At 35.6% G+C, this 25,961-nt stretch overlaps 1 long non-coding RNA gene across 3 annotated transcripts in view; it reads right to left on the bottom strand.

The window, feature by feature from the left end:
• The window catches only part of LOC131381562 (uncharacterized), a 506,948-nt gene that overhangs the window by 363,110 nt on the left and 117,877 nt on the right, over nucleotides 1-25,961 (bottom strand). For 2 of the 3 annotated variants that reach the window (XR_009210384.1, XR_009210383.1), the window contains one exon: nucleotides 8,718-9,023. This is a non-coding gene — a long non-coding RNA (uncharacterized LOC131381562). Of the gene's footprint in view, nucleotides 1-8,717; nucleotides 9,024-11,481; nucleotides 11,623-25,961 lie in introns of those variants that run through there. The other variant, XR_009210385.1, reaches the window with a different exon arrangement.

The following is a 25,961-nucleotide window of genomic DNA, read 5'->3' as shown; positions in this document are numbered from 1 at the left end:
CAAAACAAGCTTTACCCAATTCAGAATTTTCCAAGAGTTACAATGAGTGGCTGACTTCTATTTCCTGATCCAGCCTCTGCCATCTTTCCCTCCTGCACCTTCAACTTGCTGCCTTGCAAGGACACTAAAGTATTTCTGCTAGCCATATAGATGGTGGTATCACCAGTTGCAATCCAAACCAAATTTAATGCTCTTTTGGCAGAAAGAAGTTTTAAGTTGTGAGGATGAGTTTTGCTAACGTCTATTAACTAATAAAAGAGCTTTCTCATTGTATACACTAGTTTAAAATGGGTAAAAAAAAATATTGAAATGTCCTAAAACAATAGCATATACAGAGTTGTTCTGAAAAAGAAAAGGTATAGGAAAGACATGACAAAAACTTAATGCAAAAGGACTAAAGTAAGTTCACCAATGATAGTGAGGCATGTTTGGTTTCAATACAACAAAGAAGCCTGTGCACTATGGCTGACATCTGTAATCCCAATATTTTGGGAAGCTGAGGTGGGAGAATCCCTTGAGCCCAGGAATTCAAGACCAACCTGGGCAACATAGCAAGATCGTGTCTCTTAAAAACAAACAAAAACAATTCCTAAAAACTGGAGCTATAAAAAATGAAGGGGGCTGCCCTCTAAGCTGATGAACTCCATGGCACTCAAATTTTCAGGTAAGGCTAATGTAGACAGGGTGACTGATTGGGAGATGGAGAAGGAACTAAAACTAAATTCAATGCTAAGCACCTCTAATTTTCTATAGACAATATCTCTCCTGGGGCATAAAGAAAGAGAGCTTTTGAGACATTAATATAACCCAGAAAATAACAAATATTAGAGAATGACCATAAAAATGAAAATATTTAATGTTACCAATAAACCTGGAGGCCAGAAGAGACATAAACAAAGATGAGACACAATGAATGGTGGCAGGGAAAAGCAAGTAAGCAGAATACATTGGAATATGGTAACCAGGTAGGATTAAGGAAAAGCTGGGATAGGGAAATGGATGCTACTGGACCATGGCTGAGGGCACCAGGAATAAAGGCACAAGGGATTTGAGAATCAGGAGAGTGAGAAATCAGCCTGAAATGGAGTTTCCCAAAATGGAGAGAATACATGTTTTATGGGCAGAGGGGGACAAAAAGAGTTCTGTTGTAAAATCTATTTAGAAACACTGAGTAAACACCATGGAACAGATTCCCTGACACCATTGTACAGCCTTAGTTGTTCACCATAATTGTTAGTCTCCTAGAGAGGGGGACAATATGCAGTAGCCCCATTAAATCAGTCTTTTACAGAAACTTTTGGGAACTGTATTCTGAAGGATACACAATGAAAATGAAATGGTATACTTAGATGTCTAGACCTGGTATCTGATGATTAGTGAATGTTTGGACTTATAGTAAGGGTTTGCACTTAAAGCCTAGTTCTCAGTGCCTAGAATGGTTTCTTTTCGATCTTTCAAATCTTGTCTCTCAGGTCTCATCTTAAATATCACTTATTCAAAGATTTCTTCTTTGTCCACTTCATCTAAAGTAGCCACTCTCTCCTCTTCTATCATATGCCCCCCCATCATTATTACAACAGTATATTTCTTTGACTAAACTTATCACTAGCTGTAAATATTTTCTTTATTTACATGTTTGCTTCCTTCCTGCTTCATTAAACTGTAAGTTCCATGAGGGCTGAAGCCCTGCCCTATTCGTCTAGACTAGTTTAAGGCTGGGTTTCCAGAGGCTACTCAGTAGATACCAGTTGGGGGAATGGATAAAATGTAAGTATTATGCATTGGGATCTGAAGAACAGAAAATAAATCTGGGCTTACTTATATATTTGGAAACAATTAAGCATAAAGGTTGAATGTGAATCTACAGATGTGAATGGGCTTGTTCACAGAGAACGCACAGAAAGATAAGAGAAATGAGCCTAAGCCAGAAGAACCCTGATGTGGAAGTAACTATCATCCAAGATAGTCCACAATGATTCTCACTTCCCGGTATCCAAGCTGGTGTGAAGTCTCCTCCCAAACTGAATAAGGCTGATCTGTGTAACCAATAAGATATTTCAATTGTGGCAGAGTTTGACTTACAAGCCTAGATCACAAAAGACATTGTGGGTTCCTTCTTCCTGTCTCTTAGATCACTCACCCTAAAGCAAGTCAAATGCCATGACATAAAAACATCGAAGCCTTCCTATGAAGAGATCCACATGACCAGAAACTGGTGTCTCCTGACAATAGCCAGCACCAACTTGCCTAAACATGAATGAACCAATGGAAGCAAATCCCTGAGACAAGCTATCAAGTGACTGTAGCTCTGGCCAGCATCTTGTTTACAATCTCATGAGAGATCCAAGTGAGAAACACCCAACTAAGCCACTCCCAAATTTGTTTTAGTAACTTATCCCAAAACTTAGTGTTTCAAGAAACAATATATTCTTAATAAAAAGTTTGTCCAGTAAAAGAATATCCCAAATTTATCTTATAAATTTAACAAAATTTCATACCACATCTCTTTCAGCATTATCTTAAATTATCCTCTACAATGTTGGCTTGTATTCTTGAAGAAAACAATTCTTTTTTTTAAAAAAGTCAAATTTAGCAAAATCAGAAACCAGGCAGCCAATATTTAACAAATAGATGGCAAAAGAGGTACAATACATTAAACAACAATCTTTTAATGCAGGGCATTTAAGACTACAGAAACAGTTGTAGAAATAGAAAGGTATTTTATGCAATTTCATGAACAAAATTTTACATTTCAAATGATTAGTCTGGCTCGTTTCTCAAGAAAAAAAAATAAGAACATTCCTTGTTGAGTGTCTGTTAAGTGTCAGGCTCTGAACTATGGGCTTTGCATATGTTATCTCTTTTAATAACCCTGTGAAGTAAATATTATTGGCCCCATTTTGACTTGCCCAAGAGAGCTTCCTCATCTCAGCTTCTCAGTCCTTTTTGGCTTATATTTTTAAATTTGGGTTAGAGAATTGTCATTTGGAGAACATCAGGTTCAGACCAGGTGAATCTTCTTTTAAACCCCTCTTAGGAATGAAATACTCTCTTCAAAGGAAAAACATTAGATAATGAAGCAAGGAGTCCTTTGAGGGGGACAATAAAAACTTAGATTTTCAAGTGGAGCAGCTAAAGTCTTAAAATATACATATTTAGAATATATAAGGACTAAATAATATTGTGTTTGAGCTGGAAGAAGCTGAGAGAACATTTATCCAAGCCCTCTTATTTTACACAGAAAAAGAAATGGGATACTTTAGCTCAGCATAGTCTGTCAAGACCACATGGTGGGTTAGTAGCCTAAGCAGAACTAGAAACAGCAAAGCTGGCCCTGTTAGAGCTACAACTGTGCTTGGCACTTAGTAGATGCTCAGTAAATTAGATTAGGCTATGATGCATCATCCTAAAACAAGTACAGTCCCACCAATATTGACTAAGAACTCCGAGCCTGCCCCTGGAAACCTGTTGTGTTCACTCCCTTTCTTTCCAAGCCATTAGCTTCAAGAGTTAAACTGTAGAACAGCACCTAGTTTTGGTGACACTGAAGAGAAGAGAGACAGGAACGTTGCCATTTCCTTAGAGCATGCTCCAGTTATCTATTATTGCATTAAAAATCACCTCAGGGTCAGGAGTGGTGGCTCACGCCTGTGATCCCAACACTTTGGGAGGCTGAGGTGGGTGGATCATTTGAGGTCAAGAATTCGGGACCCGCCTGACCAACATGGTGAAACCCCATCTATACTGAAATACAAAAATTAGCCAGGCGTGGTGGCAGGTGCCTGTAATCCCAGCTACTTGGGAGGCTGAGGCAGGAGAATCACTTGAACCCAGGAGGCGGAGGTTGCAGTGGGCCGAGATCACACCACTGAACTCCAGCCTGGGCAACAGAGCGAGACTCTGTCTCCAAAAAAAAAAAAAAAAAATCACCTCAAAACTTAGTGGCTTAAAAAACAGTAATCATTTATTTTCCTTACAAATCTAAAATTTGGGTAGGGATCAACAGGAATCATTAATCTGTGTTCCACACAATGTCATCAAGGGCAGCTCAACTGAGGGAGGGCTGGAGGACCTGCTTTCGAGATGACTCACTCACATGGCTGGCAAGTGGGAGCTGGCTATTAACTAGAAGTTCAACTAGAGCTATGTGCAGGTGCCCACGAGGGGTTTTGCACTGGCTGCTTAGGTTTCCTTGTGGCATGGTAGCTGGGTTCCAAAAGCAATGATCCTAAGAGACAGGAAATAGAAGCTGCTAGCTTCTTAAAGCCCAAGCCAAAAATGGGCACAGTGTGACTTTCATTGTGTTCTATTAGTCAAACAGTCACAAGGCCCTAATTCAAGAAAAAGGGATAAAGATCCTACCTCCTAATGAAGGAGTATCAGAGAATCGATTGGTCATGTTTTAAAGCCATTACAAGGGTTTTTTTTTAACTGCAAATGATTCCATTTTGCTGATATGGTAAAGAATTGAACATTATTAGAGATAAGTCACAGATATCAAAATTATAATCTATTCAGAGATATTAATCCCTTCACCATATACTAATCAGCTTAGATAGATGACAGTCCTACAATTAATGCTCAATCTTTGCCTCCATTTACTCTTCCACATTAAGGGGATAATAATAAGCTCTCTTGTGGGGAACCAGAAGGCTTATTTATAACTATAAAAGCAGAATGTACTTATAATTACCTTAATACATACTTATTAATAGTGAGTTATCTGTAAAATGTCATACACAAGTGAAAGGTATAATTATTATATGCTTAAGTAATTTTGCAACATGGAGCCTTTGCAGTTTACTTGGACAACTATCTGTGCCTGAACTGCAGAAGCTTCCAATTAATTCTGCTGAACACAGTTAAATATTAATCCTATTTTTTAAAGGATAATTATTATACAATCCTCTTAAGTATTCAATTGAATTGACAAGAAAAAAAGATTTGTGGCTTTTAACGTTTACAAAAGGAGCAATATCTGATGAATAGCACAGAATTTCAGATCTTCCTTGCAAATAAATCACATTTTACAATATATTTCTAGGTCAATATGAAACATATTCATTCAGATTTCTCCACAACAGTCCTAGGAATTGAACTGTATCCAACAGCAGACCCTTTCTAACAATATTTAGAAATAGGAGAATTAAGTTGCTTTTCTTGCTATAACAAACAGGAAATTTTCAAGTTTAACTAAGGTGACGTAAGTGAAGATCTTAAAACTAGTTCTGCTTATAAGGAGGAGCCAGTCAGCACCTTATTTAGTTTACAGGCACAGTAACCAGTTGGGATTTTCCCACGTGGGTCCTAGGATTTAGGTAAAATGACTTTCTGTTAGGCAATTTAGACCACAGAAAGTAATAACTTCCTCAACTCAGCCACTTATGGAAAGATTGGTTAAATAAGATGAGATTTGTCCTAGCTAAAAATGGGACCTGCAGCTGGGAGGTTGGTTTCTCAGGGACCAGAAGAGAGGGAGCTTTATTACCCAGTTAAGCTTTCTTATTGCAAGAAAACAAAATGACTATAAAACATGAGTCATACTCAGCCAGCCAGTGGGCCTCATTTATGCATGTGTATTTTATGCACATATGGTGATTTAAAAAGCAATGTTAGTTTCATTGTCATCCATTTCACTTATTTCTGTATGTTACACATACTTCCTACAGAATTTTAAGTTTCTTATCTAGAGAATTACTGGATTAATACAAATTTATTTTTAAGGACTTCTCAGAGTACATTTGGGGTCAAGCTTTTCTAAGCCAACTAAAAGATGACACTGTCTACGCTAAATCAGACACTGTGTGAGAGAGAATCCAAGTGGATGATGAATACAGTCACCAGAAGCATGGCCCCTACCATCCCATAAGACTATAGCTTCCACACTGGACTTTTACCTGACCAACTAACACCTTCTCTGTCAAGTTTCTTGCCATCCTTTATTCACTAACACTTAGGAGATGGTGAAATGCTGAGAAGGACTCTTAGGAAATGAAATGCAAGAAGTTAAAACCCAGAGGTGAATATAGACTACAAATTATAAATACACATGCAAAAAAGTTTATGTAAGTTAGAGCAAAAAGAAAGATGGGAGAGGGGTGGGCATTCTGAACACAAAGAGGGGATAACCACTTTAATCTAAATATAATACAAGGCCAAGCCTGAATGATCTTAGTTACCCGGAAAGTTTCAACAAAACTGGCCTAGGCTTCTAACAGCCAGGGCTTTGATTGTGACAATCTGCTCAGTACAAATGACCAAAATGGAAAGCCATGATCATGGTTTGTTATATAAGACATTTCCCTTCATTTGCTAATGTCAAAATATTCTGTCACTTGTTAAATTACAAATTATGAGCCAAATTTTGAGCATGCCCTCACCGAGGTTTAGAGAATTAGAGTAGTTGTGAAGGAATTAAAAAACCTGCATTGACTATAGATTTCGCCAAAATCCATAAAACTGAAGGGTTTTCTTTTTAATAGCTTCCCTAGCAAACCACATACTGTGCTCACTGAAGCAAAAAGTAAAAAGAAATGACTGAGCAATATTAAAAGGTGGAGATCCAGATCCTTTTCTCTATAGTGTTTTAATGTGAAAATAAAAGGTACCGGGTAACCCTTGGCTCCTCCAGCCGGGACACCAGCGCCATGTCCTTCCTCCTGCTGCCAGAACAAAGAGTCACCGGAGAGCCCATGCCCTCCCCATAGGAAGAAAAAATTTTAAGGTAAAACTTCCAACCAGATTTTCCAATCTCACATTTTCAAACAAAGCAGTCTGCTTGTCTGCAAGAAAGTTTGGTGAAGCAGATTTTGTTTCAGATTTGGACTAAAGATAATACTGCTTCCATCCATTCAGGTTGCATGGAGATGGTTGTTCTTTTCAACAAGATGTTTTGTTTACAGTCCAATATATTCAAATATTTAAAAGTCTAGAATAGACTTTGAATAAAGAATGATGCTGCAAAATATCCTGAATTCCCTGGAATTCTTGGACTCACACTAAGACATCCAAACACACCCATCACTGGGCATATGGTAAAGTGTACAGAGTCAACACTATAGTAGGGACTTACAAACAATAACTTCACAATCACCCAATATCTGTACGAAGCATAACTGGTATCAATAGAAAATAAAATATTTTCTTACATTTCAGGTTCAAAATTCTCCTGGTAGAAATACTATTTCCCTTACTCCCCTGTGCCGTCCTTCCCCTCCACCACCATCACTAACAGGTAAAAAAGAGGACCCATGGCCACCTGCAGCCTGTAAATTTTATATGTTATCTATTTGGTGGATTTATCCGGTTTGTTAACAACAGATGTACTTAAACACATTCCAATATGCCTCACATTAACATATCCCTTTTTTTCTTGTCTACACTTTATCTCTATACAAAACAAAATGTTTTCCCCCCAAGCACAGTTGAAAACTATCACCCATCATGTGTTATACAGGTGCCTGTGCATTCTCTCTCTCTTTCAGGTATCTTTTATACAAAGACTTTTCTAATCACAACACAAGTTATTTTTAAACTGTCTTTTTCCTCAGGCAAAGAGAATGATTCCTTAGCAATGGAATACACATAACATCTACAAACAGTAGGAAGATGTAACTTAAAATGAAAAGTATTTTTCCTCAATGCTCAAATGGCATCGGTGGAATTTTCAGAGTTCAAGAGCTGGAGTTGCCAATGAATAATAGAGAGAAGTCCGAGGGTATGTACAAGAAAAGTAAGATAAGATGGACAGTTTTATTCCTGTCGATCTTAAATACAGTTCCATGCAGCTCTTAGAAGTGTCTGCCTGGGTCAGATGGTCACGGTGCTCTAACATCCTCACAGGTTTTCGTTTTCTTTTCTTCTTTTCACCAATATGAGAATATTTCTCCTTTTACATGCTATTAAAGGATCTTCTGCTATTGAACTATTTCTTACAGCATGTTCTTTCTTTGTTCAATTGGATTCCTTTTAATATCTAACAAAGTGATAGCCTCACTTTATTTATATAATAAAGACACACTATGGAATCAGATTTCCTGTATTGGAGTCTCAGTTCCAACATTTGTTAGTTGTATGATCTTGGGCAAGTCACTCAAATTCTTTGTGCCTCAGTGTCCTCATAATGGAAATAATAAGAGAACTTCAGAGGGTTGCTGAAAAGATTCCATTTTAAAAGGTAGGCAAATCATCTAATAAGGTATGTTGTACTCAGTAAATGCTCCATAGATACTGACAAATAACTAAAAATCCTTTTTTTTGGGGGGGGAGGGTGGGGACAGAGTCTCACCCTGTTGCCAGGCTGGAGTGCAGTGGCACGATCTCGGCTCACTGCAACCTCCGCCTTCCAGGTTCAAGTGTTTCTCCTGCCTTAGCCTCCCCAGTAGCTGGGACTACAGGCGTGCACCACCACGCCCCGCTAATATTTGCATTTTTAGTAGAGACGGTGTTTCACCATGTTGGCCAGGATGGTTTCCATCTCTTTTGTGATCTGCCTGCCTTGGGCTCCCAAAGTACTGGGATTTTGGCGCCCGGCCAAAAATCATTTTTTAAAACTGAGTGGAGTTTTTTTGCTGATGCTGCTTTCTTCATTATATTGCTTACGTATCCTTTCTAATCTTATATCTTTTAGACTTCTGTCTAGTTTTCTTTAGTACTTATCTTAATTTAGTTCACCTACATCACTTTAGTATTCAATTACTTAAAATAATAACACTTACCTATGGTTTCATCTCAGAACTGTGGCTCTCGTATTTGCAACAAGAAAAAAGCTGGACCAACAGCACACTAATGGCTTTTTGTGAACCCATCAGAAAGCTAAAGCTGAAGGATAATAGTCTTCCTGAAATCTGGAGAGATGTGGGGTACCTATGTAAAAATTAGAGGGCTGTGGTGGACACGGGAATCATAAAATCAGCCAGTAGTTTTGCTGAAATACTTTTCTAGTAGTGCCATGGGTGATTTGAAAATAGTCTTGGTCCTCTTCTTCATTCCCTTGCGCACTCTGTCTCCTCTTCTCCATGGCTCTGAAGGAAGAAAGGAAAGGAGAGAAACAATAAGGAAGTCCTGGGCTAGATAAAGCTAAAATGCTAAGTAAGCACTGATAATAAAGTTTGATCCCTCCAAATCAGACCTAATACTCGAACTTAGGCATCGTTAATCTAGAATTTTAAATTACTTTCATGGCAAAACCACCAACAGAACCAAAGACAAGTATGCAAAAGTAATCAAAAAGCATTTACCGCTACCTGCTTTATCCAACCCCCTGAAGAGTCTTCATGTGACACCACAATAATCCAAACCGCTACCCCATCTATACTTTCTTTCTCAAAATATACCTCTCTATCCTTCATCTTCCCAATCGTAACTACCAAAATTTCCCTTTCCCTGGTGGCTGCCAATCTCAATAAGGGAAATAATTATTGTCTGTTGTTAAAGTGTATTTTGGATGATGAAATAATCTGTGTAACAAACCCCCATGACACGCATTTACCTATGTAACAAACCTGCACATCCTGCACATGTACCTATGAACTTAAAATAAAAGTTTTTAAAAAAGGAAAAAAAATTCAAATGTATTCTTAGTTATAAATTACACACAGAATTAAGGCTTCCCAATTAGGAGAACATCCAGTTCTCTCTGACCACTTCATCAAAGAAGTGTTCTTCTTCCAAGATTTTCTGTCAACAACCACATTTATAGATCAAGCTATGTTTACCATGGTGAAGCAAATCACTACTATTACTGCACCATCACCACCAAAATGTTTTTATTTATTTTTTTATTTGAAAAACACAAAAAAGTAAAAGTTACCCATAATCCCTTGGTTCTATAATTAAGTACGAAATAAAAGCCTCTCCCCATCTAATCCAATACCCATCATTGTTAAGACTTCAAAGTGTAGCCTTCCCAACTTTTCCTATATTTGTACAACTAAGCCTGTATTTATCTATATGTAGACATATATAAAATATAAATATTTGGATCTTTACAATAATACATTTATACTTACATTTATTTACTTGCATTTATTTTCATATTGGTCTGAAACCTTATTTTTTACTTAATATATCATGTATATATTACCTTGCTCTTATTTACAAACCTATTCTTAAAAGAGCACTTACAATTGTGTCTAGAACATAGTAAGCACTCAATAAATCTAAGTTATTATTTTCATTATTATTTCCTCCTTTTTCTAATGTATGCATACTGTTCCACTTTATGGATACACTTTTCCCTTACTGAGAGGTATTTAACTTGCTTCTAATTTTTTGCTTTTATAAACAGTGCTGCAATGAGTTTCCCTCTTCTTTCTAGGTGACAGATTTCAAAAACTTGGGTGGCTAGTTAAAATATATAAACATTAAAAATTTTAAAATATATGCCAAGGCATTACCCACAAAGGCTTATACCATTCTACACTTTACTAACAGTGTCTAGGAATGCCCATTTCCCCCATCACCATCAGCACTGAGAGCATCTTTCCCTAGTTCGTTGGCTTTGTGTGTACATGCACAAGTGTGTGAGCCTGCACATGAATGATCTGTTCACACCTTTACTTATTTTCCTAATGGACTGTAGTTCCTCTTACTATTTTATGAAATCTCTCTGCATACTAGTTATATAACTCTTTGCCTAACTTGTGTAATACAAATATTCCTCTCAGAACGTCATTTGGTTTGAATATTTTAGCTTAGTTTCTTTCCCATGCACATATTTTAAATATATGCATACTCGAATGTTTTTTTCACTGTGGATTTTTAAATTACATTTTGCTTTAGTTGACAATAATTGTATGCATTTATGTGGTACAATTTGATATTCTGATATATGTTTCCATTATGAATGATTAAATCAAGCAAATTCCATCACCTCACATACTTACCAATTTTTTTGTGGTGAGAAGATATAAAATATAACCTTTAAGCCATTTCAAAATATACAATGCATTGTAATTAATTATAGTCACCATTCCATGCAACAGATTACTACACCTTTTTCCTACTCTCTAACTAAAATGTTGTACCCTTGAATCAACAGCTCCCATTTCCCCAACCACCTCCAACCTTTGGTAATCACCATTCTACTCTCAACTGCTCTGAGTTCAACTCTTTTAGATTCCACATATAAGTGAGATCATGTGGCACTGGTCTTTCTGTGCCTGGCTTATTTCACTTAGCATAATGTCCTTCAGGTTCATCCATGTTGCTGCAAATGTCAGAATTCCCCTCTTTTTTAAGGCTGAATGATACTCCATTGTGTGTGTGTGTGTGTGTATAACATTTTCTTTATCCATTCATCTGTTGTTGGACACTTAGGTTGCTTTCATATTTAGCTATTATGAATAAAGCTACAATGAACATGGAAGTGCAGATATTTCTTCAACACACTAATGTCAGTTCCTTTGGATATACACCCAGAAATTAGATTGCTGAATCATATGGTAATCCTATTTTTAGTTTTTTGAGGAACCAACATACTTTTTTTCCCTAATGGCTGTATTAATTTACATTCCCAGCAACAAAGTAGAAGGGTACCCTTTCCTCCACATTCTCTCCAACACTTGTTATCTTTTATCTTTTTGGTAATAGCCATACCAACAGGTGGGAGGTGATAGCTCCCTTTGGTTTGATTTTCATTTCCCTGACAATCAATGATGCTGAGCGTTTTTTCATATATCTGTTGGCCATTTGTATCTTCTTTTGAGAAATGCCTATTTAGGTCCTTTGCCGCTTTTTTCAATTGGGTTATTTGTTTTCTTGCTATTGAGTTGAGTTCCTTATATATTTTGGATATCAGCCCCTTATCAGATGTTTGATTTGCAAATGTTTTCTCCCAATCTATGGATTATCTCTTCACTCCATTAACTGTTTCCTTGGCTATGCAGAAGTTTTTAGTTTGATGTAATCTCATTTTTTTATCTTTGCTATTGTTGTCTGTGCTTTTGAGGTCATACTGAAGAAATCTCCCAGACCATGTCATGGACTTTTCTCCACGTCTTCTTCTAGTAATTTTACAGTTTACATCTTATGTTTAGTCTTTCATTCATTTTGAGTTGATTTTTTATATGGCATGAGATCTATTTCATTCTTCTGAATGTGGATATCCAATGTTTCCATCACAATTTATTGCAGAGACTGTCCTTTCTCCATGTGTATTCTTGGCACCATTGTTGAAAATCAATTTACTGTAAATGCATTAGTTTATTTCTAGGCTTTCTATTCTGCTCATTGCTGGATGTGTCTGTTTTTATTCCAATATCATGCTGCTTTGATAACTATAGCTTTGTAATAGGTTTTGATGTCAGGTAGTGTGATGCATCTAGTTTTGGCTTTTTGCTCAAAATTGCTTTGGCTACTCAGGGTTTTTTTGGCTCCATATACATTTTAAGATTATTTTTCTAGATCTGTGAAAAATGACATTGCAGTTTTGACAGGCATTACATTAACTCCGTAGATCGCTTTCAGTGGTGTGGGCATTTTAATATTAATTCTTCCCACCCATAAACACAGAATATTTCTCTATTTATTTGTATAACTTTTAATTCCTTAATGTTTTATAGTTTTTAGTATACAGATCTTTCACCTCCTTGATTAAATTTATTGTTAGCCTTTTTTTATGCTACTGTGAATGGGACTGATTTCTTAATTTCCTTTTCAGATAGCTCGTTGTTACTAAAGAAATGCTACTGATTTTTGTGTATTGATTTTGTACTCTGAGACTTTATTGAATTTGTTTATCAGTTCCAACAGTTTTTGGTGGAGTCTTCAGGGTTTTCTATGCATAAGATCACGTCATAAGCTAACAAACAATTTCACTTCTCCCTTTCCTATTTGGATGCCTTTTCTTTTTCTTGTGTAATTGCTCTGGACAAGGACTATATTGAATAGAAATGGTATGAGTGAACATCCTCATATTATTTCTGATATAAGAGAGAAAGCTTTCAACTCTTCACTACTGAGTATGATGTTGGTACGGGCTTTTTATATATGACCTTTATTATGTGTTGAGGTGCATTCTTTCTGTGCCTAATTTTTTTGAGAGCTTTAATCATAAAAGGATGTTGAATTTTGTCAAATGCTTTTTCTGCATCTATTGAGATGATCATACGGTTTTGTCCTTCATTCTGTTAATGTGATATATCACAGTTCTTGACTTGCTTATGTTGAACCATCCTTGTGCATCCCAGGAATAAATCCCACTTGATAATGGTGAATGATTCACTATAGATTCATATTATCCTGGCTTGCTTAGAAAGGGTATGATATTTTCAGGTTTCTCAACAGCATCAGGGTCATCTATACTGGGAGAAGCTGTGTTTTGACAGAAAAAAAAAAACAGTAATTTGAGATCACACATAGTTGGCTCTCTTCTAAGAACTTTATATTAAATAATGAAGAAGTTATGTAGTAATAACCCACATGCACTTCTATACCAACCAGAGATTAAATCCATGAATACCATAGACACTAATACATTTATGAAGTTAAGGCACAAGAATCCCTTAAACACGGGAGGCAGAGGTTGCAGTGAGCCAAGATTGTGCCACTGCACTCCAGCCTAGGTGACAGAGTGAGACTCTGTATCAAAAAAAAAAAAAAAGCAGATTAAAAGAGCAAATCATAAATGAAACAATATGCCATGTATGGGAGTTTTTGACAGTCACTAATGCTGTTCAGAAATATCTCTGGCTTTTCTCTACTCCTGGCAATGATAGGATGGCAATTCCCTCCCCTCAATGGCATCATATGTGGCTATGTGAATTGCTCTGATCAAGGATATATGACCAGAAATGATATCTGCCAAAGACTTATGAGCTGCTACAAGACTCACCATGCTCTCCTTTTCCCTCTGCCACAGTGACAGGCAATACCCTAAGTGGTGGGCTGCTCCCAGAACCTAGACCCAGCAGTGAGGATAACACAGAGAAAGTCTCCAGCAGAACCACAATGATATGTATCATAAGCAAGAAAGAAATTTTTGATGTTTTAAGACATTGATACTTGGAGATTGTTACTACAAAAATCTCAGCATCCTGACTGATACAAATACAGAGTAATTTATTCATAAATATTTATTGAGCACATTCTTCGTGTCAGGCACTATGCTAAGTGGTACAAATATAATAATGTTTAAAAATCAATCCCTGACCTTAGGCATTTACAAGCTAGTGGGTAGGAAAGGGAAGTGATAAAATATACAATTGTAATTAGTGTGATAAGTGTGTTAAAGTGCTGTAATTGGGACAAGCACTTAGTGCAAAGGAGCCTTAAGAATCAGTTCCTCAAGGAGGTTACTTCTAAATTGAGAATCACAGAACAAATAATTTTTTGTCCAAAATAACTGATCTCTCAATTAGGCCAAAGTACATAAAATATAGTGCTGTTTTAGATACTCTATAAATAAAGTGATAATAAATAATCAAAATATACTCTTCAGCTGGTCCAAATTCAAGAGACCCTACAGAGAACTGCCAAGTGTACTAGTCTGCTACAGCTCCCATGACATAGCATCACAGCCTGCGCAGCTTAAACAGCAGAAACGTATTTCCTCTAGTTTTGGAGGCTAGAAGTCAAAGATCAAGATATCAGCTACATTAGTTTTTCCTGAGGGCTTGTCTCCTTGGCTTATCGATGGCCATCTTCTCCTGTCTAGAAGACCATCTTCACATGGTCTTCCCTCTGTGTACGTCTGTGTCCTCATTTCCTCTTCTCATTAGGACACCAGTCATATTGGATTAGTGCCCACCCTGATGGTCTCATTTAACCTCAATTGCCTCTTTAAAGATGGGGTCTCAAAATACAGTCACATTCTGAGGTAGAGGGAGTTACAAATTCAACATATAATTTGGGGACAAAGGGCATAGACAGAATTCAGCCTCCAGGACCAAAGCTGGTCACCAACTGAATGCAGGATGCAAAGGGGGAAAGGAGCACCAAATCACAGCAAAGCTGAAGCCCTGAGATCTTGTAAAGATGGTGAGTCTGGGTCGTCAGAAAGGGTGCCTATTTGGTAACGAAGACAAACTGAACCCTATTTTCAAGCCACAAAACCTCAGTTGGGAGTAGGACATTCCACTAGCAATATCCTGAAGGCAAATCAAGAGAGGATGCACAGGTAGAGTGAAATATCCTAAATTTGGAGTCCACTTATTTTATAACTAATCAAGACAAGTTAATTATCCCAAGAAAAATACTCTTAGACACTTAGAATATAGTGTATATATTTTCTTGAGCTGCAAACAAATATCATAGTTGAAGAACCAAAATCAAGTTATGATAAACAACTAGCCAGATACAAATAATATATGTATTGTTTACAATAAGAAGTAAACGAGTGATCCTAGAAATCAAAAGAGCAGTTTTGAAGCCACAGAGACAATTATTTTACAATAACTACGAATTCCAATGTGTAAATTTTACATGGAAATGATACCTAAAGTGAGTAAATCATACTGTCAAATAAACTGAACAGAGAAACAAAAGAATATTTTCCTGAATATAAAAATCCTACCACATTTCAAAAACAATATAAAAACAGATATCTAATCTATAAAGTGTTGGTGAATAATAACTCCAATGAAAATGCATTAGATGGCTTGACATAACTTATTAATAAAGCCCTTCAAGTGCTACAAATAGCCATTATTTATAATATTTTCATGAATATCCCTGTAACTAGGAGGAAGCTTCTTGTTTAAAATGATAATAAATCTGAAATGAGTGCTACCTCATTCTTCTTCAAGTAGGAATCTATAAAAAAAATCATAAAGAAAAGGTTGTATATTTTGCTTTAAGATCCTAGAATTATTAAGTTGAAGGGCAGAGTATAATTGAATTGAGCAAAGACAACTTTAACCTTAGTAAAGCTTTCTTCTTGGCTAGAGTTAGGGCAGAACACAGATACAGTTTATATTAAAAGATCAATTTCTTTGAGTTATATGCCATTGCCTCCTGTATACTGGATAACATGATATTTAAGAAAATTCCAAGATAAACAAAATCCACAAGAAGAGAAGAAAAATTGTGTGGTGGAGAAAGTATTAAATTAGAAGTCAGGTAACCTGAATTCAAGCCCAGTCCCTCCACCATTTACTCTCTATGATCAGTATAATCCATCATCCTTGGACAGACTGTTTACTTCTATAATGGGGATTTTAGAAAACTACCACACAGAGTTGCAGTGAAGTCTAAATAATATAATGCATGTTAAAATATTTTTAAAACTTTCAGTTTTAATGACACAAGATATCAGTTATTAATTGTTCAAAATTACTGACAATCTGAACACCATAGAAGATGGGCTGTCACGGTTAATACAACAGACAAGAATACTGCCTGACATTCCAGTTGCAGATGTTCCAATACCACACACAATTCAGAGCAAGGTACAATTCAGAGCAAGGTACACAAAGCCCATTGAAATTCTGAAATTTCCATAACCAAATTCTATAGTAGACTGTGCTCCTAGCTATAGAAAAGCTCGTATTATTAGACAGATACTGACCAGAAAACACTTAAATATTGATAATTAAACCCAAACTGTGAGTCGGGTCATCCAAGGCTACAATATTTTTTAAATCTCTATTCAACTAATTAATTAAATGAATTGCCTCAGAGGTCCCTTTGCTATGAAGTGTTTCTCAAAAGCTAATATGCTTATGAATCACCTGGGGATCTTTTAAAAACACAGATTCAGATTCAATAGGTCTGGGGTAATGCCTAACATTCTACATTCCTAACAAGCTTCCAGATAATGGTAAAAACTGCTGCTCTATAAAGACATAGTTTTAGAGGAATGATCAAGACACAATCTCATCCAAAGAAACTGATATTTATTGATTAATGTTAAGGTTATAGGGATAAATGTAGGTGTTTAACCATTTGTGCCCTCAAAAATATTCAAGGAAGGATATTCGTCTATCTTTAAGATAAAAAACTCTCAGCCTTCAAACAAGACTCTGTTTAGCACCTGAAGAGATCCAGAGTTAATATAAGAAAAGTTTTCCTTACTTCTGTGCCCAAATGCAGCAACGTGGGGTAGCCCTTAACTAACCCTTGAATATAAATTAGGCTCTGACCAGCAACTTCACTGTCCATGCTCCACGGATAGAGTATATTGATCTTCTTTCAGTCAACAGCAAAGTGCCCTTTTATCAGACACTGGCTATCCATCTAAATGGGAAATTATCTGTCTGATGATTCCTGTCCAAAACCCAGTGCAGACAACTGCTATTCTACAGGGAAAATCTAAGTAGATTTCAAATTTCGTTTAGTAATAAACCCTCTTGTCAAATAAAATTCTGCACTCAACTCTAATACATAAAATAGTGTTTTATTAATATAAGTTCAGTTCACATTTAAATAAAATGACGTTGTTCAGATGGACTCCCCAAATCTTTAAATTAGTGGTTACAGTTGTCAGCTGTAGCCACACCAGACTTACCATCCAATCTGTCTTCGTATTTTGTTGTTGTGGCAAATATTAAGATAATCCTAAATCACACAAGAAATTATTCTCAAATAATAGCAGCTGTCATACTGCATCCTCAGAATTCTCATCACTAAAACAGAGATGTCAGTAACATATTTCATAACAGTTGTTTTTTTAAAGTGGTTTAAAATATTGTTTAAAAAATATTTAAACCATGTGGTACATATACACCATGGAGTACTATGCAGCCCAAAAAAGAATGAAACCTGATCCTTTGCAGCCACATGGATGTACCTGGTGGTCATTATCCTAAGCAAACCAATGTAGAAACAGAAAGCCAAATACTGCTTGTTCTCTTATAAGTGGGAGCTAAACACTGGGTACACATGGACATAAAGATGGGAAAAACAGACAGTGAGGACTACAAGAGGGGGAAGGGTGGGGGGACAAAGGCTTAAAAATTACCTACTCAGTATCATGCTCACTAGCTGGGTGATGGGTTCAATTGTACTCCAAACTTCAGCATCACACAATGTACTCTTGTAACAAACCTGCACATGTACCCCCTGAATCTAAAAGTTGAAAAAAATGAATGAATAAATGAATTAAAACAAATTTAAAGCAAATTAAAATTAAACATTTGTAGAGACCCTCTTTTGTCCTGCCATCTACAGAACCCAGTTTGAAATGCTGATCTAAAAGATATCATAACTTCCTCCCTGTGGTTACCTTAGTTGGTGTTACCCTATATTAAGCCACTTCATCAGATAGCTACACACTTGGAACATATTATTCTGTAGAACACCATTTATATAACTAAGATTTAGCTTTCTACTTTCCAAATTAAACAAAGGATAACAAGAAATACTATATGTAAAACATATTTTTACAAAACTTATAGTAATAACATGGCCAACCCAAGCTACAAGACGACTGGAAAATGTAGTCTCTAGTTGGGAGGACTGATGGCTGCTAAAACTCAAGGAGTTCTATTTCTAAATGAAGAAAACAACAAAAATGAGTATTTGAAGACAATTAACAATCTCTACCATGAGGTTATATGTTTTCCCCAAAAATTCTCCATTTGTCCCAAAAAATGGCATTTACACCTGTCTTAACTAAATAAAGATCTAATGCAGGATCCTGCATTGTTGTGATCCCTTAAGGTTGAATATTTATGTTGGCATAATAGTCACCTCGACTGGTGATGAATGAATGTTTTTCTCACTTTGGTTTTTATATTGATGCATAACAGATGTACATATTTTCAGGGTGCCTGTGATATTTTGATACATTCGTATGTGTAAAGATCAAATCAGGATAATTGGGATACCCAACACCATAAATATTTATCTTTTCTTTGTGCGAAGAACATTCAAATTATTCTCTTCCAGCTATTCTGAAATGTATAATAGATTATTGTTAACTACAGTTATCCCACGAATCTATCTAACACTAGGTCTTATTTCTTCCATCTAACTGTATGTTTGTACTCATTAATCAATCTCTCTTTATCCCCACTCCTCCTCCTTATCCTTCCCAGCCTCTAGTAACCATCAATCACTTTAGCTTGCTTTTTTTATTTCTAATATAATTATGGACTCAAGATTTTCACGCATTTGATATGTTTTAATATACTACAATCATTATTTTTTGAGGCTCAAATTTAATGCTCATATTAAAATAACTGACCAGCAGGAATCCCTTTCACCTAGTTCCTGTGTCCTTTGTTAAAATCGTGGTAAAATAACATAACATAAAATTTGCCATTTTGGCCAGGTGGGGTGGCTCATGCCTGTAAATCCCAGCACTTTGGGAGGCAGAAGTGGTCGCATGATTTGAAGTCAGAAGTTGAAGACCAACCTGGCCAACATGGTGAAACACTATCTCTACTAAAAATATAAAAATTAGCTGGGCATGGTGACACACGCCTGTAATCCCAGCTGAGGCTGAGGCAGGAGAATCGCTTGAACCTGGGAGGCGGAGGTTGCAGCGAGCCAAGATCGCGCCATTGCACTCCAGTCTGGGCGACAGAGCAAGACTCTGTCTCAAAACAAACAAAAGCAATGCCATTTTAACCATTTTTAAGTGTACAATTAAGTGGCCTTAAGTACATTCATGCTGATGTGCTGCCATGACTACTATTCAACTCCAGAAGTTTGTGTCCTTTTAAGTCAACCTCATTATTCCTTGAAAGATTCCCTGCATATGAGATGTTGAACATTTACCTTTCACCTTCTTTACCAGAGTTTTCAAATCATCTGTTTCTCTAAGAAGCCCTGATTTATTTTAATGAGTAATGGTATTAGACATTATATCAGTCACATTGTCACAATAATGCAATGAAACAAATTACACAATTTCAGCAGCATGAAATGATAAGCATCTAATGCTAACACATTTAGAGTCACCTAGGAGTAAACCAAGTGGTTCTGCTGATGTTGGCTCAACGCTTTCATATATTTTGGTGTTAGATGACTGTCTGGCAACTTAGAATAGCTTTGGCTGGTACAGATGAGGAGACTCAATTTAGCTCCACTTTTTTTTAACATCCCACTGACTAGCCTGAGTATGTTCTCATGGTTGAGGCACAAGACCAAGCAAGTCCAATTTCCCAATTGCTTTATTTTATTGTGGTAAAAACATGAATATAAAAGTCACCATTTCAACCATTCAGAAGTGTACAACTGACCGGCATTTAGTAATACCACAATGTCAGACAATCATTATTACTATCTCTAGTTCCAGGACATTTTCATCACTGCAAAAAGAAATCTCATACCCATTAAGCAGTAATTCCTCATTTTCGCCTCTCCCTCAGTCCCTGGTATTTTTTTTTCTTTTTCTTTTTCTTTTTTTTTTCCACACTAACAAAAAAAAGGTCTTGCTCTGTCACCAGGCTGGAGTGCAGTGGCACAATCTTGGCTCACTTCAGCCTCAATCTCCAGGGCTCAAGCAATTCTCCTGTCTCAACCTCCTGAGCAGCTGGGACTACAGGAATGCACCAACACACCCAGCTAATTTTTGTATTTTAATAGGGATGGGGTTTTGCCACGTTGCCCAGGCTGGTCTCGAACTCCTGGGCTCAAGCGATCCACCTGCTTTGGCCTCCCAAAGTTCTGGGATTACAGGTGTAAGCCACTGTGCCTAGCCACTCCCTGGTAATTAACTAACCTGCTTTCTGTCTCTATTTTGGCTATTCTGGATATCTTGTGTAAATGGAACCATGCAATACGTGGCCTTTTGTATCTGGCTTCTTTCACTTGACGTAATGTCTTCAAGGCTCAGCCATGTTGTAGCATGTATCAGTACTTCATTCCTTTTAATGGCTGAATAATATTCTGTCTTATAGAAGATACCCATTTTATTTATCCGTTCATCAGCTGATGGACATTTGGACTGTTTCCATCTTTTGGCTGTTATGAATAGTACTTCTATGAACATTTGTGTACAAGTTTTTTACATCTGTTTTCAATTCTTTCAGTTATATATACCTAGAAGTCATATGGTAATTCTATGTTTAACATTTTAAACATCTGACAAACTGTTTTCCAAGCAGCCACATGGTTTTACATTCACACTTACATTCACACTAGCAATGTGTGGCGTGAAGTGGTATCTTATGCTTTGATGTGCATTTTCCTAATGACTTATGATGTTGAGCATTTTTTCACATGCTCATGTGCCATTTGTATAACTTTTTTGGAAAAATCTCTACCAAGTCCTTTGCCCATTTTTTAATTGGGTTATTTGTCTTTTTGTTAAGTTGTAAAAAAATGTCTATATATTAGATTGAAAGTCTTTTATCATATACATGATTTGCAAATATTTTCTTCCATTTGGTAGTTTGTCTTTTCAGTCTCTTGATAGAATCCTTTAGTGAACAAAAGTTTTTAAATTTGATGAAATCCAATATACCTTTTTTCATTGCTTGTGCTTCTGCTATCATATCTCAGAAACCATTGCCCCCACCCCCAGAATTACAAATCACAGATCTCATGAAGGATGTGTCTCTAGAATATGCTGGAATTGCACTTGCTGTTTCTCTCAAGAGGTAGGGTCGATTTCCATCACCTTGAAACTGGGTAACTTGCTTTGACGAATAAAATATGGTAAAAAATGATGCTGTACTAGCTTGCAGCTTTACTCTCAAAAAATACTACCAGAAGAGAAAGGCCACATGGAGGATAACTGAGTCACCCCAACCAACAGTCAACACTGCAGTCCCAGACATGAGACAGGTGCAGATGATCTTGCATGCTAGACCATCTGCCAAGTGAACAAACCTACCTAAGGAACCCCAGCCAACACAACATTCAGCAGAAGAACCACCCAGAAGCCTCAAAGAATCACATGAAATAAAAAAACCATTGTTATTTTAAGTAGTGTAGATGAAATATTAGTAAGATCTACCAGTGATCTTAGATTAAATGAATGCACCATCCATTTACATGTTGACAGAATTTCTAAAAAGGGAAAGTTATGAGATTCCTAAAGAAATGGCAAATATTCCTTGATGTTTTGACTTTCTGGAGTCCTACATGCAAAAGCAGGGGAAAAAACGCACACAAAAGTTTTCCCAATACTCTATTTGGCTCATTTAAAATTACTCAAATTTACTTTTATTCATTTTACTAAAATTACTTCACATATACTCAAAATTATTTTTAAAAATTAATTACAAACAACAAACTTCTCTCAAAATGAAAAAGGGTTTTTAGATATAACTTGGAATTGAGTCAAAAGTGCAATCAAAAATGAAATTCACAGATGCAAGAGATTTAAATTGATTAGAGAAGCTGTGGCTTTATGAAAGTTCCTTTAAGAGACTTCTCCAAGGCATATAATGATAAAAGTTAATAGAAATGTCCAACATGGTTTTCAAAAAGAGCATTATTTAAAACCATTAGTATTAAACTTTAAAGCTCTATAGTACCAAGTTATTCTGACCTATGTGAAGCAATCTAAAAATATGAATGCACCTAAAGAATGTCAAAAATTATAGCTAGGACGTCTTCCAAAGACCAAAAAAAAAGTGGGGGGTTGAGGGTGGGGTGGGCATTATAAGATTCCTCAACAGAATTTTATTTGAAAGTTAACGTCACTTCAAAATCACTTCTCTGCATGACTGAAAAGTGAAAAGGCTGCACTTCATGTTAATATTCTTCAAAGCTTTGTTTTAAATTCTATTTGTCTGTGCTAAGAAAGACAATTAATGCTAAGCCACAGTAAAGTGTTACATTCCAATTGTACAGATCTGTAACTTGCAACGTGTCAGAGGGAAAGAGAAAAAGGGCTATTGAAATCTAATGAAAAACTGCAGTGCTTAATAGAAATAGAGATTTTCAAAATGTTATCGGTAAGCCCACGAACTAAAAGGTCCCTGTAGAGACTTTTGTTTCGTTCTTAAATTACTTTTAAACTCTAGACTTGAGAAGAAATAGAATCAAACCCCGAACTTTCAAACTTTTATAAAATATCAGTGAATATCTTCATATAGCATCCCTCAAGGATTCCTCATTCTATATATTGTATTTTCAAAAAGTCAAGTAAACAACAAGCACTGTCTTTAAAATAACTTAAAAGAAAGCAAGTGTGCACTACTGCTTCCTGGTACAGGGTTATCTATTAACTTCCTGTGCCAGAAACCACCTCAAAGATCTTCAGAAAAGAAAACCAAGAGGTTACTATATGCCTCAATATCACCTATTATTGTCAGGTTTCTTCTGTAACAACTCTCTTTAAATCAAAAGAAAAACATAAAGCCAAAAAACATTAAAACTACTTAATATAATTTCAGTTTCTTCAACAGCTTTATCAGCAAGCAATTAAATACAATGTGAGTTATTTTTAATACGAAATATTGAAAAGTGTAATGAAATGTTTAAATGAAAAATATTAAAGTATATCAAAATATTTCCCCAGAAATTTTGAATAGACTGAAGTAGTATGCAATCTTCAAAATATACAATCTTTGCTCTTGTGGCTGTGGTAGAAATGATGCCACACCCATTTTTTCCATCCATTATTAGATGTCAAAAATATCATAAATCTCAACATGGCACATGGATACATATGTAACAAACCTGCACATTGTGCACATGTACCCTAAAACCTAAAGTACAATAAAAAAAAAGAAAAAAAAATCATAAATCCACTGAACAAAGCACTTTCCTAAACACAGAAGGAAAAAAATTCCTATATTCAAATTAAAAGGACATTTATTATAAAATACTAACGGATGAAATTTTTTTTCTGTATTAGCCAGTCTAAAGAGAAATAAGAAACCCACGGTTGGGGGCCAAAGAGCCCATACTGGCTAATGTTCATTCCTTGGGCAGTTTGGAATAATAGAAGGAGCACAGCCTTTGGAGGCACTAAGTCTGGGCTCAAATCTTGGCTCTGCTACTTAATGACCATGTGACCTGGGACAAGAACACTTAGCCTCCCTGCGCATCAGTCTCTTCATCTCTAAAATGAGGCAATACTACCACCAGTTTCAGTAGGTTCTTAGGATGACTATAAAAATGGCTATAATATTACTATAGTAATTTATTTAATTTACTTTAATTCCTATAATAATTAAAGGATCAAACTAAAATACAGGACAGGACATCAATGACATAATATTTGGAAGGTAGGTGATCAGAATTAAATTGTTCTAAAGCCTTTGTATCATTTGGAGAAAAGGTTAAGATATTTAGATTTCGTTAAGCATGTATGGTAAAATTTCAAGAGTTTTCACACTGATTGAGGGAAAAAATAAGAAAATACATTAACAAAGAAAAAATGCATTCAATAAAAAAGGAGAAAAACAACTAAAATATTTAAAAGTAAAACACAGCAAAATTTGGATAAAAGCCACAAGTTCATATATTTCATTGTTCACAATGGTGTCAGTAGTTTAGATGTGCCATTTAAAAAAACAAAAAGAGATGAATTCGATATCAAAAAAAAATCAGCTTTGTGCCTCAGGCACATATATGCAAAAGGAAAGTGAGGTTAGTGATAGACTTTAGGACAAAAAGTATCATTAGAGATGAAATAATTACACAGTGGTAAAGTTTTTTTTTACTTATAAGATTTAAGAATTCCAAGTTTATATGTAATTCATCTAATAGCCTCAAAATGTACAAAGCAAAAATTAAATAGAGTTACAATAGCCAGAATAGGTTCTGAGTGACTGCGGAGTTGCCACATGGTCAGATTACATTTCTGGACAGAAAACATATAAGTTAACAATTTTAAATACAATAAGTATATAGTAGTTCAACAAAAACATTTTTAAACACTTAAAATAAGCTAGGTGGACTCAGATGCTGGAGATACAGTGATAAAAAGTTAGCTTCTATAGGAGTTCATGATCTATCTTGAACACATGTAATACATTATAATATGATAAGGAAAGCATAGTAATAAAAGTATGCTCAAATTGTTACAGGATTAAGAAATGAGTTGACTTTGTCTAAATCAAATATTTCCAATAATTTTGTCACGATAAAACCTTTCATGATCCACTTCTCCCTCTTATATTTCTATATTATTTCCTGCAAAGTTTTTATCAACTCAAATGCCTAAGTATAGGTGAAGAGCAAAGATAACTTTGATCTGGATTAGAAGTTCTCAAACCACTGTTTAAGCGTGTTCTACAAAAAATTTTAAATTTTTTGTTTATATTTAGATAAAAATCTAAAGGAATTAACATAAACATATTTTCAATAATCTATGACCATCTTGTAATTTAGTGTCATTGGGTAAATTATTCCCAAGTGAGGACCAAATTCATATCCTATATTAATGAAAGATTCACAATAGTTCAAATAGAGAAAAGTCACAGAATAACTGAATACTCATACCCTACAAGGTAGAATAATAATGCAGAACTCAAAAATGCACACTAATAGCACCATGTTAATGTTTTAAGAAATTGCTTCATTTAGCAAAGCAGCATCGATTGTTAATATGAATGGTATTAGTGTCACAGATTTTTGTATTTTTATTGTTAATTTATCCTGGTTTTACAGTTTCCTAGATCCTACAACAAAGGAGTGCAAACCTAGTTTGATATTAGCATATTTCTGCATTACATTCTTAGTAAAAATACTACTTCAACACTGAGGATGTCCATGAACATTTTGGAAAGTGTCTATACATTGTTTAAATTGGAAAATATACATGTGAGATGTAATATTAAGCAGCTTTCTAAAGGACAAGTTTGTGATTTGTATCAGTTCACAGAAATGCACATTTGAAATAACACTAAAAATAACAGAAATATTATTTCATCATCCCTTGGTCGTCTAATGAGTGCTTGTGTGACAAAGGGTTAGTGTTATTAATAAAATAAGAGCTCTTATAAATCAGCAAGAAAAATAAATACCAAGTAAGAAGACTCAGCAAATTATACAAAGAATATGAAAGAAGAAATACATATAACCAAAAACATATAACAAATCTCAACCTCCTTACTTATCAAAGAAATAAAAACTCCAACAATAAAATAATCATTTTTCGTCAAATACTCTAT

This window comes from Hylobates moloch, unplaced genomic scaffold (genome assembly GCF_009828535.3).
Source record: "Hylobates moloch isolate HMO894 unplaced genomic scaffold, HMol_V3 SCAFFOLD_16, whole genome shotgun sequence".
Classification (NCBI taxonomy): domain Eukaryota; kingdom Metazoa; phylum Chordata; class Mammalia; order Primates; family Hylobatidae; genus Hylobates; species Hylobates moloch.
The sequence above is the reverse complement of the archived record's forward strand: the minus strand, read 5'-3'. Positions and strand labels throughout refer to the sequence as shown.